The 16,424-nt window shown below is 36.7% G+C and overlaps 1 protein-coding gene across 3 annotated transcripts in view; it reads right to left on the bottom strand.

The window, feature by feature from the left end:
- The window catches only part of USH2A (usherin), a 739,062-nt gene that overhangs the window by 363,419 nt on the left and 359,219 nt on the right, over window positions 1-16,424 (bottom strand). The gene's annotated exons all lie outside the window — the stretch shown is intronic.

Raw genomic sequence — 16,424 nt, 5'->3', positions numbered from 1 at the left:
TCATTAGTCAAGAGTGATCTTTCGATTCCCCCAGAATAATACACTACATTGGGCCCTCTATTTCTCTTAGAATGAAATCTATTAATGGTCAATGAAATACTACATGACTTAACACCTGCCGACTTCTCCTCATTCCTTCCATACACTAGAAATATTTCTGTTCCTTTAATTCTACATGTCACACCTCCAGGCCTTTGCAGGTACTATTCCTTCTAACTGAAATATATTTTCTCCTTCTTTATACTTGGCTGAATTTTTCTCATTCTTCAGGCTCATCTTCCCCTGCATGTTCTCTCTTGATAATCTAACGGTGTGGCCACCATCATCCCCAGATACTCTCTGTCATATTGCCTTGTTTAGTTATTTATTATAATTACCAAAACATGTCAGAAATTGCCATGTTATTTATTTCTTGACTTTATATGCCTCCAATGGGAATGTAAACTCCTTGAGTGCAGATATTTTCTACACTGCAATATCTCCAGAACTGATATAATGTCTAATGAGCATAGTTTTATTTGTTGAGTGAATGAATGGGCAAGACCAGAAGAACACCTCTGACCCTTACCCAGATTGCCAACTTTTCTCAGAAATAGAATGATATCTAACGATCCCAGAATTTAATTAATTGTTAGGCCAATGAAGGGGTCTGTAACTGTGAGATGAAAGAGATTTACTATTAAAACAAAACAAAACACACACACACACACACACACACAAGAAAAAGTCAAAGTTGTGTTTGCCTGAATACCAAAACATAATTTTCAGACATGAATGCTTCATAATAACAAGAAGCTAGGGATACCCCAAAAGTTCAACAGTGGTTTTCTCAGAGTGAGGGCATAAGGATGATTTAAATCTTGTTTAATTTTTGACTACACGTATTTTTTCAAGTTCTGTGATATGCATCTACATACACATAGAGGTGGAGAAATGACAGCCATAATTTACCAATATCAATTCATTATTTAAGAAAATGTAGACCTAGTTGACACACGCTCCCTTATACCTTCTATGTCATACTTCTCCTTTCCTCAATGACTTCAGCATTGGCTCAGTTTTCTTTTCAATTATAATTCCTTTTTGGCAACTCCAACATCCTCAATAATGACTCATCTCTGAATCTGGCTTCACTTTAACTTCCTCAAATGTAATGTCCTTCACCTCTACTTCATTTATTCGACATTCAGCACAGTTCCACCCACTACTGGGTCATCTTTGGAACTATTTCCAAGATTCTTAAAGTCTGCCCTCTCCAACCACATACATATAGCCTTCCACCTCTTCCTCCTGTCATATCAATGCAGCCACTCACTCCTTTGTCATCACACAGTGTCCAGTCTCTTAGCACGTTCTTATTTTCAAACGATTTTTAACATTTGCATTTTTCTTGATATAATCCTTGATGACCCCTTTCAAAACCATACTCTCCAGCTCCCTAGATTTTTTTCACCTCTCCCCACCCCACTTCAATATCTGCCCTTCCAATTCCTAGCTCTGGATAAATCTCACTATCCCATTTCTCTAAAGTTTCCCATACCTCTAAAATGTGAATGAGAAACATTGCTGAACATACTGAAAGTGTCTACTAGAATTTTAGGTTTTCTGATTTCAACTGGACCCTTGGCACTCCTCAGCAATAACTCTCTTATTCCATTATTTTTTTCTTCATTGTATTGATCTTTTCTTTTCATCCTTCCTTGATTTGGCCAGTTCTCTAGAGGAACTGAGTGAGGTCTAAAATTGGAGCCCTTAGGTATAGCTCCCTCTTCTGAATCCCTATAATGTTTGATATCTGTGCCACGAGGGCTGAGATTAACATGGTTGTCTTATTAACCTATTTTGTTTCCTTCTGTCCTCCCCTGCCTCTGACCCCCTATTTTCCTCTCATTTAAATTCTCATCCAAATTCCCCTCAATTAAACTATAAATCCAGAATTGATTTATAAAATGGTTTTATCTATAAAACAGAATGTGGCTGGCCAGGAAGCAGAAAGAGCAAGAGAACCTTTCTGAACAGAGTCACTGAGGGGACAGATGACTCAGGGTTCAGATATAATGGTGGGAAAAACAAGAAGTGCATATTCCTTTGCCTCCACCACCTCAGATTTCCCAGAATGATGGAATAAAGATAGAAGAAGGAAGACACGTGCAAGCTCTTGGACCCCTGTGCCCAAGGTAGAATTCCAGGAAGGTGACAGATGCCAGCTAAAGAAACAACCTTGGTGTATGTAGGCAGGTGGGACCATAGAAAATGATGCAAGAATTTCAGTTTCCCTAGTGCGATACAAAAGCAATGAAGCGATCTACTGGGTCTGAGAGAGATAACTCCATAGTGATCCTTTCGCAAAGAGGAGGAAAGTGCCATGGGTGGCCATACTCTAAATGCCAAGAAACTATGTAAGTCTCTAGAAGCTTTCATACCATCAGGGGACCAGAGGGGACCCCTAAGAATGACTGTGATTCTTGTACTACTAATTTTTATTGGAGTGAAGTCAGTTATCAAGTGGAGCTACAGAAAGAAAGGTATAAACAATTATATAGAAATAGAGATACAGGTATATGTCTTATCAATAGATTTATAAATGAGCCATGCTCACTGGTGCCTCATTTATGCTTATGAATGACTATGCAACCAAGATTTTCAAACCTATGAAATTAAAATATTTCCACTCATTTTCCTCAAGATAGGTTAATTCACACACACACACACACACACACACACACACACATAAATTTAGGGGGCCACATTTCTAGTTTGGGAAACATGACTGCTGTGTCTTTGCTACAATAGGAATTGAGGATTTTCTTTTGATTCTGAGAATTTAAAACTATAAACTCAATAGTGCAAAGAAAGCCAGACTGATTAAATAGCTTTTTTGACTTCCAAGTCATTTTTATGCCTCTAGTGTCCACCCCGAAGTGGATTATTCTCAATGTATTTCCATAAGAAGATGAAGTGTCACTAGTGTCCTTTGAATAATGAGGCATGAAAAAAAGAAGGGGATAGCATCTAACATGATACATGGGAGCGAAAGCTGCACAGGTGGCCCGATTGGGAAATCCTTGGTGAAACAGGAGAAGATGTGAGAAAAAGGGGTGGATATTACAGAAGAAAAGGTGAGGCAGCATCAGGTGGGGGGGGGGGGGGCAGGGAAGAGGAGATGTGTAAAAAGGAATAAATGGAATGGGGGTTTTCCTTAAAGAATTAATTTTAAAAAGTGAAGAATAGGGCTACAGGGGAAGCAGGACGAAGGCATTCTTTGGGAATGAGCATAAACAAAGCCACTAATTTATAATGTAAAGCAAAGAGGGATATAATGATAACTGTCTCCTCCCTGCCTAACTGCAACTGATTTGGTAATCCGTCTCTACAGAAGCGATTAGGCCCTTCAAGGGCAATGTAATGGATCAATGGATTCAAACAATTGCAGGTATGTACACAAATCTGAGTCGAGGGAACGCAGGGTGGGGGAACCCTGAAAACGCAAGGCCACTGTTTGTCAGAGCCCCTTAGCAACAACATCTTGTTTTCCATTTGCTTGATTGCATCATTTGCATGAGATCAAACACAGGGAGTTGTAGACAGGGAAAAACAGATCACTCTAATATGCATTAGAAATGGATCCACAGGCATCATCCTGAGACGTGTTACACGGAAATGCATCCCAGTGCATGGAAACCTCACCGATTACTGTCAAGCAAACTATAATTTACAATACCGGCCATGAATTATATGCTATTTTACGATTGATTTCATGCTGTTGTTCAGAGAATTTCATTGATCTCAATTTACAAAATGAACCAATAAGTAGGCAATGATTTTCTTTTAACTCCTGGTATAAACGGAGGAATTTATATCTTATTGGTTTCTCCCATTAGAAAATTAAAAGGCAGTTCTTGCTTCTTTATTATCTTATGCATGTTATCTAGTTGTTTTTCTGACAACCTCCTAGAATCCTTTTGTACATGAAACATACAGCTTTATCCCAATTATCCTTTCTCCTCTCTATGCATCCTTCCCACAAATCGTCACCGGGTCCCTTATAAATGTTGGAGCGATCTAGGTAGCCACTGACCACATCTTCTGTCATTTGGTATTCCAACTTGAGGACCACTGCTAGGTTATGGATCAGTGAGAACACATCTTAGGCGGCAGACTAAGATTCCACAGATGCCTGGAAAGCAATGAGCTATGCCATAACGCACGTGGAAGGTCAGGTTGCATTCGTCTCTGCCGTTGTGTAGCCCTTGCTTCACAATTGCTTGCTCAGCCTTTTGATTCCAGAGAATCAGATTCTGACCTTATAATTAATAAAAACGTAGGCTCTCTTTAGCCTGAACATCATTGTTCTTCTGCTGTTCGTAGAAGCCTTGACTTGCACCAGGCTTCTCTTTGGCCAGGTGTGCAGGGAACCACCACTAACCTCCCGAACTGTGCTTTCAGACTAATTTGCAGAAGTGGAATCACTTTGTCGTGATAAGTACTCATACACACAACTGCACCCACACTACATTACTAGACTAAACAAATTTTCTGTCTGTGCTTCTAATATTTTCCACTTCACCAGAGAAATCCACATCCCTCCCTTTCCTCAAAATCTTGTCCAGGGGCACCAGGGTGGCTCAACTCGGTTAAGGGTGTGACTCTTGATCTCTGCTCAGGTCATGATCTCACGGTTCATGAGTTCAAGCCCCACATCCTGTCTCTGTGCTTACGGTGTGGAGCCTGCTTGGGATTCTGTGTCTCCTTCTCTCTGCCCTTTCCCTACCTGTGTGTGCGCGCACACACACACTCTCTCTCTCTCTCTGAAAATAAATAAACTTAAAATTAAAAAAAAAAACTTGCCTAAAGTTTGTGTTATCCTTGGAGCATCTGTCAAGTCTCTTCAATGTGTGCACGGTATGCCCTCTATTTAGCGGCTATCTTAACAAATCTCCCTCGTAATCACCCTCATATCAGACCTAAGTATTCATGGTGTTGGAAGTGTTACAAGTTCTTTGAGAACAAGGATGCATCTTCTTACAGGCATCCCCTATGACTTCTAATACTTTGGACCCTCCTGGAGGTTGGGTAGTAAAAGCTTTCATTGCAATAAGAAAACTGATGGCAAGGAAAACCTGGTCCCTCCATCAGGATAGCAGCATGTAGTGGGGGAGGCCAGCCTGCTGGGAGTTGTCAGTCACTACTTTGGAGAAAAAAAAAGGAGCCTTTTACTGTCAGTTGTGATAATGAGGGACAATCCTTCCTCATTTTCCTCTTTTCTTCTTTGGCTGGTTAGAACAAAAGGCTTCCATGCAAAACTCCTTAGGCTGACAGCATTCTTATCCAGCTGTCTTCCAGTCTGGCTTCCTGAGCGTCTCTAATACTCAATTTGTTATACATTATAGTATACTGAGCTCAAGTTTGTTTTTCTTGGTTACTTTAATAATATAACCCTAGAGCAGTTCCCTCTTCTCTCTCTCTTTCTCCTCCCCTCCTCTCTCTCTCCCTCCCTCTCTTGTTACACACACACACACACACACACACTAACATCCCACCCACTCCTCTATCTTGCCTCTGGATACAGAGAGATGTAGAATTAGGGAGTCAGTAACCGGCATCTAATTTTCATAAATGCTTTCAACTCCCAAACCAGTGAAGAGAATTGAAATAACTTTCCAGGAATATTATCTAAACAATTTGAGTCATATAACTTAGCTAAATATTTCTCACAGAATTGGAAGATTTCCCACCCGACTTAGGTAGGCATTTGCTACTATCATATTCTTTAATAATCTCAGGAATCAGTTAATATATCTTAAGACAAAACTCTACTTATGCGACATACTGTTAAACAACAGAAGTTAATGGACCATAATGAGAATAATGATAAGTGTGTAGCTACCTGCAGCAGGAAAAGAATAAATTTATGGATCCACACTCCCCACAAAATATGATATTGAAGGCAAGGTGTCGTTAATTCAGTAACAACAATGGCTATAACCCTGACTATCTACTGTTTGGTAGGCACTGTTAAATACATTTTAGACTCTCTCTTTTAAGTCTCCAAATAACTCTGTGAAACAGGGACTGTTACTCCCACAAAATTTCAGCCCAAAGAGATCAGCTGTGTAAGGCCCTATGTGAGGATCAAAGGCCACCTGAGTTCAGTCTGAAAGCAGTGCAGGAGGATTTAGGTTGGAGGTGCCCTTGGCCAGACCGTGTTTATTTTACAAAGTGGGTTCCTTCTTCCAGTTCACACCCTGAACCACCAGTTTAGTGAAGTATTGCCTGAGAATGGTTTTCAGGGTAGACCCACTATCAATTCTTAAATATGACTTTAATGCTTTCTCCAACCTAGCCCTATACTGGACACTGTGTAATATAAGAAAAGCAATGAGTATGACAGAAGTGATATCGTGATAAAAATGTTTTCTTCTTGGCTTTTTGCTCTCATAATTATAGAGGTTTGGAGAGGCCCACCTGTTTGATTCATCATAAAATGCCCTTGCAATTTAATTTGGAATGCTATGCTGAGAAAATTGTCCCTGCGTATAAGAACATGTAAGATGAACACAATGGGTTCTCAGAACTTAAGTTGTAATGTTAGGGTATAAATAAGTATCCTATTAAAATTATGCTTCTACATCAACTTGTGAAAATACAATGCATCATAAGCAACCACTGTGTATGTAGAAGCTGGAGAAATCTTCAATGTCACAGCCACAAGTATTTTGGCCCATTATAAGACTTACTAAATTGTCTTTCCTTGAACCATTTCCATATTATGACAGGCTTTTCTGTTTTAAAACAGTAATTTTCAAAAAAAAAATGGTCTGTTGACATTCCTCCAGGAAAAACACTTGTATTATAAATGTTCACACTATGATAACATCTAACCCTTTATTTCTGAAATAATATTTTACCGGTGATTTTAAATAAAATAGTATACCTATGATGGTTAATTTTATGTGTCAACTTGGCTAGGATATGGTGTCCACTTGCTTGGGCAAACACCAGTATAGATGTTGCTATGATTAATAGTTAATTATCAGTTGACTTTAAGTAAAGCAGGTTACCCTCCATAATGTGGGTGAGCCTCATCTAGTCAGTTGAAGGCTCTAAGAGCAAAGGCTGATGTGTCCCAACTAAGAAGGAATTCTGCCGCAACACTGAATCATAGAAATTCTGCCTGTTTCTAGCCTGCTGGTATGCCCGGCAGATTTTGGACTCAAGACTCCCACCTGCTGACCAGACTGACAGATTTCAGATTTTAGATTTGCCAGCCCCCACAATCAGGTGAGCCAATTCCTTATAATAAAAATAAAAAGAAAAATTCCCCTACCATTTCCACCCTTTCACTCTAATATAACATTTTTGTACCTCATAAAAGGAGGACCTCATCTTGAGTATTAGGCATATATAGATTTCTCCGGGTGTGTCTGACAGAGTGGGTGGTCAGCCACTTTGGGTGAGAAGTGGAAACCAGCATTCTTAGCACAAGGGGCAAGTTTAGCAGTCACGGAAAGAAGGAACAAATTTGGGTATACTCTTGATTCAGATATACCTGTGAATTTCAGGACAATTCCTGAGATGGCCTGACAGAAGCTTGTTTGTGTTGAGAGCTGGGAAACATTTTGGAACATTTGCTCCTGATGCTTGGATATGATGGTGTTTACCCAGAGCAAGGTCATGGGTATGCTCAGTGGAGTTAGTGTGACACTTGACCAACTCATGTCAAGCTTGACACTAAGTGCATGTGAGAAAACCCAATGACTTCCCAGAAATGCATGAGAATTAGTTCACAGAAGGCAGAGATCATCTACTAGCAGGTGAGGGTGATGAGCAAGTAAACTATTAGATTTAGAACTAATAACACTTATTGTATATTCAGATTTATGAGATGTTAGAAAATGTGACATAAATCTATCTATATCTATCTATATCCATCCATCCATCCACCCATCCATCCATCCATCCACGCGTCATCCCTTAATCTATAGCCACTTCAGCGTATAACCAAGGCCTGCTCACTGCATCAAACCTCATACTTTGGGACTCCGTATGTTTCTTAGATGGACAATGTCTTTAAAGCATGGATTCAGGGGAGGAAAGTGAAAATTGGTACAATTTACAGGTGATAGAGACAGGGAAACTGGACCTATTTTGTCCTGTTTTAATGTGTATTTATTTTGAAAGAGAGAAAGAGAGTAGGGGAGTAGAAGAGAGAGAGAGGGAGAGAGTGAATCCCAAGCAGACTCCACACTCAGCCCAGAGCTCCATGCGGGACTCAATCTCACGACTGTGAGATCATGACCTGAGCTGAAATCAAGAGTCTAACACTTAACCTACTGAGTCACCCAGGCACCCCCTCTTTTGCTCTTTTGTATAACCTCAAACCAATAATATCCCTGTTCCCTCTTGAAGACTGTTCAAAACAAATAAAAAACCAAACCAAACAAAAATAAAAACGAAACCAAAATAGAGTAAGATATGGTCACTGACCTTGAGGAGAGAAAATAACAAACTTCATTTGAGTAGTAAGAGAGAGAGATAGACAGATGGATAGAAAGATACATGCATACCTTAACCATGGTTTACAGAAGTTAGTAAATATGGTATAATAATAAAGATGTAAGACAATATACCTGAATCCACAACTGTCTGACTATATCTAACACAGCAGAAGTATACATGAACGTTACATTTAGATGTAAATCGTGCCCTCAATGCCCTATATAGAATAGTGTTACTTGTTTGTTAGTTAAAAATGTTAATACATTAACAACTCAGGCAACAACAGATGTTGGCAAGGATGTGGAGAAAGAGGATCTCTTTTGCATTGTTGGTGGGAATGCAAGCTGGTGCAGCCACTTTGGAAAACAGTATGGAGGTTCCTCAAAAAACTAAAAATAGAACTACCCTACGACCCAGCAATTATACTACTAGGATTTATCCACGGGACACAGGTGTGCTGTTTCGAAGTGACACATGCACCCCCATGTTTATAGCAGCACTATCAACAATAGCCAAAGTATGGAAAGAGCCCAAATGTCCATCGATGGATGAATGGATAAAGAAGATGTGATATATATATATATATATATATATATATATATATGTATATATATGTGTATATATATATATATGTGTGTGTATATATATATATATATATATATATATATATATACACACATACATACACACACACAATGGAGTATTACTCGGCAATCAAAAAGAATGAAATCTTGCCATTTGCAAGTACGTGGATGGAACTGGAGGGTATTATGCTAAGTGAAATTAGTCGGAGAAAGACAAAAATCATATGACTTCACTCATATGTGGACTTTAAGAGACAAAACAGATGAATATAAGGGAAAGGAACAAAAATAATATAAAAACAGGGAGGGGGACAAACCAGAAAAGACTCATAAATATGGAGAACAAACTGAGGGTTACGGGAGGGGTTGTGGGAGGCGGGATGGGCTAAATGGGTAAGGGGCGCTAAGGAATCTACTCCTGAAATCATTGTTGCACTATATGCTAATTTGGATGTAAATTTAAAAAAAATAAAAAATAAAATTAAAAAAATAATGTTAATAAACATGATTATGCCCTTATTTATATAATGATTTTCATTTTCCTAATTTTTTCATGAAACCATTTTTTTTTATTTGGGGGGTAACTATATGTAGGCACATGGTAAAAAATTCAAATAGTAAAATACAAAAGGGTACAAAATGAAAAGCAAACATTTTTCTCACATTTCCGATGCCTTAAAATTGCAAGCACTGGGTGAAGAGGCTCTGACACACATGAGATGACCATGATGGGTTTCACCAATGAGGCTGGCACTAGCTGCACCTGAGTTTGGTTAATGACCATATAATCAATTTACTTTTTTTATGTAGTTCCTAATGTGTAAAGCTAAGACCCATTACAAAAGCAGGCAGACAAAAGTTTAGTGTTGGATAACACTATGGTGAAAGGGAACAGAGAGACAAAGAAGAAATCACCTGAGACTTGGGTTTGAGTTTAGAGTCTTTTTTTTTTTAATGTTTATTTTTGAGAGAGAGACAGAGAGTGAGAGAGGCAGAGAGACAGAGAGTGGGACAGAGGATCTGAAGTGGGCTCTGTGCTGATAGCAGAGAGCCTGATGTGGGGCTCAAACTTATGAACTGCAAGATCATGACCTGAGCCAAAGTAGGATGATTAACCAACTGAGCCACTCAGGTGCCCCATTGAGTTTAGAGTCTTGATTAGTGTGAACATGACTTGAGTCACTGCTACTTCATTCATTAAATGGAATTTATATCACTTTTAACATCTCTCCCTGTAATTGTTGTGAAGGTAAAATAAGATAAATAGCCATAAAAACATTTTATAAAGAATTTATCACACGGGTAAGAGGTAACAATTTTAAACCATTATCAAAACAGAAGAGCCTGATTCTTTAGCTTTAGATGTTATTCCTATTAACTAATGGTCATAAATACTGGGAATAATATACTTTTAAAGTGCTTCTCATGTAATTATGTAAAACCCAGGATATATAATTTTTAGCTAAGTCCAAAACATATAGTCAATTTCTTATGAAAGGAAGCGTGTATATTTGATTTCATAGACACATTCAGTTACACTTTTTGTCATTTATTTATTCACTCCACATGTATTTGCTATGCATCTGCCATGTGCATCTATTATATGATTTATATGCTGAGATACAGCAGATAACAAGATTCATATAAGATATTTTCTTTTGAACTACACATTGCTCTGGGTTATGTTTTCCAAATTTCAGAGAAGCTGTGTTTTATCTGGTGTAGATATTTATGGAGTACTAATGATTCTAAACCACTTTAACTTCTATATCTTCAATAAGTTAAAGTATAAAATGGTAAATTGTTTGAGAAGAGTATTTGTGCAAAATTGCAAATTATAATCTATGTCCTATGATAGAAACTGAATTATGTATAAGAAGCACTAATTTAGGAAGAACTAAAGTTTTGCTGATTAACAACAAATTACAATGAGAATATTAGCACCAAAATAATTATAGACACAAAATTGCAGACAATGTAGTAGTAGCATTAATATTTTACTATTAGCCCCCAAAATGCTCATATTTCTAGGCTCTTCATTTTTTGTCATTTCACAGTAACTCACATACACAAATAAGTCATGAAAGAATTGATACAACACAGAACCAGGCATCTGTTTACTTATGCTACCATACCCATCAGATAGAGAGAAATTAATATATATCCATTTAATTTTTCTTAGAGCAAACGTCTTCCTGCCTCTTTATGTTTGGTGAATGCCTGAATGTTACGGAAATTATAAGAAACTTTTCTTAGACCTGCCCTGGTAGTAATTTTATAAGATTTTTGTTTCCTTATTTACACTCTGATATGCTCCTTAAATACTTTTATTAATGTTTGGTTAATGTAACTATTTATGAGCTAATTTTATTTAGGCACATCTTTTAAAATAGTACATATTTTTTACAGTGATAGAGTGGACTACAGCTGCCATTAAAACGAAATAATTTCAAATATGGAAGCCAAACTTCAATTTATAAAGTGTTTTCTTCAGGGGAAAAATTCTATAGATGCTGAATTTGAGAAATGTCTACTGAAAAGTTTGTTGGAGTTCAGTTAATACTAAAGGTATATAGCGTTATGGAAAACATTTATTTGATTTATATTTTAAAACCAAGCTTAACTTTATAGCAGTGATTCAGCTGAGGGGGAAAATCTCTTAAAATTATCTATATAGTCTTTTCAACACCCAGAGTTCCAGCCTAATAGAATTTATGACCCGCATCCTCTTGATTTTTTGCATAATAGAGCTACCCAAGTGGCAGAGAGTGCCTTTCTAATCTCCCTACATGAAATAGATATTCAAATCCTTGCATATTTGGTAGCATATCCCTGGCAGTTGCTGGACTTGTATACATTTCCACAACACAGTGAGAAAAAAAAAAAATAGAGAGGGCAATGCAACAATATCATCTTTGCAAAATAGCCTTTAAAAGTTGGGATATGTAAGACAAACTTGCCTAAACTCTATAGGATTGTTTTTTCTTTTCTTTCTTTCTTATTTATTTATTTTTTTGACTCAGAACTCTTTTTCTCTTGTTCTAGGTTTGAATGCAGCCGAGAAGTATAGTGAACACAGGGATGGAATTTTCAGTCAAGCAAACGGGATGCCTTTATCTGTTGTAGGTCATTCACTAACACTCTTCTAAAGTTTTTTCCTCAGAGTAAAAGAGGGATTTTAGTTTGAAAACATGTGCAGTCTTTTGTTTGTGATTATATGAAATTTAATCACATAACTACTTGGCGTGTTTAAAATAGCCGATCAACTTTTAATATATTTGAATATAATCAAACGAGTCCTATTTGTAGCTATCGGATAGTACCTCTCGGAGATTTTGTATAAATTGTGTTAGAAGCTTTGCGGTAGTCGGTGTTGCTGTGCAATACAGAGAACTGGGATGCAAATATTTACCCGATATATGTCACGCATTGAGACACATGTCACTTTTCTGATACCAATCAACTTAGGTCTGGCTGTCAGTCTCAGATAAATTACTCTGGCTCTGAACATCCCTCTGAATACCAGTTTGGCAGTCTGGCAAATTATCCACATAATAATATACAGTTTTCACATAAATTTTAAAAAATTCCTTCATTTCTTCATTCTGAAACAATCTTTATCATTGTCATACTATATATACATACCCTTCCATTTCTTCAGGGTAGAAGATGAAAGACACAGTTCCTGCCCTCAAGGGACTCAATTCCTTGAGGAAGTTGACTCAGGAAGTCAAGTGAGGAAGATGACTCAGTCAACTAGTAATTCTGGTAGTGTTTGCTCAATGATATGAGAGGTCGGAACGTGGAGAGGAAAGTTGCAAACTACATATATCTACATGCGCCAGGACAGTCCTTAATCAAACACTACTGTATTGCCCCAGCCTCAGGATAATCAGTAAAGATGCACGAATGGATGGATGAATGAATAAGTGAATGAATGAAAAAACCACAAATCAACATTCTTGAAAATATTTAGTTCTAATATTCTTTAGGATTTATTCTCCAAAATGAATGAATGAATGAATGAATGAATGAATGAAAAACAAATAAATGTCTGTTTAATTTTCGTTACTTTGGTGCACAGTTGTAAATCATTGTAAATTATACCTACTGTTGTGGGATGAACTGTATGCCTCCAAAATTCATACACTGAACCTGTAAACTTCAGTACCTCAGAATGTGGTTGTATTTGAGGATAGGGTCTTTCAAGAGAGGCTGAAGTTAAAATGAAGCCCTGAGTGTGGGCCCTAATGCAATTTGACCAGTGTCCTTATAAGAAGAGGAAAGTTGGACGCACAAAGACACCAGGGATGTACGTGTAGAGAGGAAAGACATGTGAGGACGTAGCCAGAAGGCGGCCATCTGCAAGCGAAGGAGAGAGGCCTCAGGAGAAACCAGACCTGCTGACACCTTGATGTGGGACTTCTAGCCTCTAGGACTGTGAAAGAATAAATTCCTGTTTTTTTAAGCCACCCAGTCTGATATTTTGTCATGGCAGCTCTAGCAAACTACCATTGCTGTGCATGGATTAAAAGAATATATTATTCTTTCACGTCTATAGTTAATTGAAACGGGATGCTATGCAGTCATGCAGCGGTACAGTCATAAAAAGGGCAGTTTACATTGCGTAACTTTTCATTACTGGCTTTAAAGAAATAGCCCCTCTCCTTTCAATACTACACTCTGCAGACCTATATTTTCTGCATTTATCTCTTTAATTTCTGAGTGTACAATATTAAACAGTTCCCATTTAAATTCAGGCTTGCTTTAAATGTTAAAAACTTAAAGCTAACAATAGAATGAGACATTTTAATTGACGTTGTCTTTAAGAATACATTGATAATGTGATGAAGATATGAATGTTATATTAATATTTTGACACCACTGAATATTGTTAATAATGTAATGACATTTCCCATTGTTCTTTTCTTTTAAACTTATCTAGTTGAGACATGGGATTTGGGATTCAGAAAATTATCCAAGTAACAAAATTTTAATCCTAGCTGTGCCATGAACTAACTTTATGATCCCGGACAAGTCAATTAAGTTTCAGAATCTCTATTTCCTCATCTACCAAATGCGAATAAAGTTGTTTAACCTTTATTCATCACTGGGCCATTTAAAGAGTTATAGGAGCTGGTACATGTGAAAATATTTTGCAGGTATAAATTATCACCAAAAAAGAAATCAGGAGATTTTTATCTGGTTTTGGGGGTGAGAAAAATTTACTTCAGTTTTTCTAAGGAAGAATCTATGAAGGATTTTTTTACAAGAATTAGCAAAAATGACTTAATTTAAAAACCACCATAAATGAAGTTAAAAAAAAATTATAAAAATAGGAAATAAGAACTGTAATAGTTTCCATGCAAATTTTAAGCATTTTAAATGTATATTTAAAAATATTTACAAAATGGGAAAAAGAAAATGTCCCTTTCAGTAATGCACAAAAACATTTGGAGAATTAATTTTAAGGAATGAAAAACACACACACACAAAATGTTATATAAAAGGATGGTAAAATTGCAGTGTTGTTTATAACAGAAAAAAATGAGAAATAATCCAAATATTGTAATGATTTGCCTAAATACATTGTGAAATATTTTTAAATGCTATGCAGTCATTTAAAGCATGATTTAGAAAATAATTTAGTAATTTGGTAATATTATCACTATATATTGTAAAGTGGTAAAAGATCATAAAATAGCCCAACCAAAATTGTATGTATATATCTGGATATGTATATATCCGTATATATAGTTGTGTGTGTGTGTGTGTGTGTGTGTGTGTGTGTGTGTGTATATATATATATATATATAAAGATCAGAGGATGGTGAATATATAAGCTGAAATGTGATTAGTGATTGCCTCTGGTGGGTGAAATTGTGGACAATTTTTTTTTAAGGTTTTTTTCCCCAAATTTTCTCTTGCACTTAGAATTTACCAGTTGGTGATAATTTTGTTTTTATTTATTTTTTAAATTTTTTTAACATTTATTTATTTTTGAGAGACAGAGAGAGGCAGAGCATGAGAAGAGAAGGAGGAAAGAGAGACACAGAATCCGAAGCAGGCTCCAGGTTCGAAGCTGTTTTGTTAGCACATAGCCCAACGCAGGGCTCAAACCCATGAACTGCAAGACCATGACCTGAGCTGCAGTCAGACGATCAACCGACTGAGCCACCCAGGCACCCCAATAATTTTGCACTTAAGTTTAAATTGCACTTAAGTTTGAATGGATAATTAATGTATCAGGCACGGTATGTACACAATGTAAAAAATACAAAAGAGCTCACGTGAACATCAAGTCTCCCCCTATCTTTGCTTCCAAGTTATCCAGTTCCCTTCTAGGAGCTTAGCATTTATTACACATTTATGTATACCTCCAGAGAAAATCTAAGTATATAACCAAATACACAAATGTTAGCGGGCTAAAGAATATACTTTTCTGCACCAGTACTTTCTGATATACTTTGAAGATGTTACCCTATTGGTAAAGATCTGCTCATTCGATTAAATGAGCACATAATATACCCAGTGTGCATATTAGTTATTAGCCATAACTTGTGTAACTAGTCTCCTATTGATGTTTATTAGGCTTTATCATTTATATTTTATTTTATTGGCATGCATATGTGTATATAAAATTAGTAACGTTGGAATAATCGCAAGCACAATAAAATGTAAAAGGCAGCAAGATGTTTGGGATGCTACTTATTACTATTTTTTGGTTATTTTTATTAGTGTTATACATCCATTAGATTTAAACTAGCTGATGGAAACAAAGGATAAGACAATTTATAACTCAATCTTCAACAATTGTTTTTGTGATGGGAAAACAGTAGGTGATATTTTTAAATATATATTTTGAATAAACACAGATGGATGAAGATAGGGTATTTAAGCTTTTTAGACTTTAGCTACAAAAATGATATCGTGAGTGTAATGCATTGCTAATGACATTAGGAGGGGTCTGGAGTGATGTCCTAATGCAGATGATAAAAATCAAGGAGTGAAGGAGGGCACTTGTGATGAGCACTGGATATCATACGTAAGTGATGAATCACTAGATTCTACACATGTAATTAATATTACAGTGCATGTTAACTGGAATTTAAATGAAAACTTGAAAAAATCAAGGAATAAATGGTCTCAATACAAAAAGGGTAGAGGAATAGTCTAAACACTAATTTCTTATTTTGTAAAGGAAGCCACGCACTGACAGATTCGAGGGTTTCAACAATGAGAGAAAATAAATCAACAAAATAGAGATTCAGTTATAAGAAAATAGAGAAAATTTTAGGAAAATTCTCAAAAGGAAGGTAGACAGCAGAGTTGGGCAATTTC

Source organism: Panthera pardus, unplaced genomic scaffold (genome assembly GCF_024362965.1).
Source record: "Panthera pardus isolate Hobbes unplaced genomic scaffold, ASM2436296v1 HiC_scaffold_21, whole genome shotgun sequence".
NCBI classification, from domain to species: domain Eukaryota; kingdom Metazoa; phylum Chordata; class Mammalia; order Carnivora; family Felidae; genus Panthera; species Panthera pardus.
The sequence above is the reverse complement of the archived record's forward strand: the minus strand, read 5'-3'. Positions and strand labels throughout refer to the sequence as shown.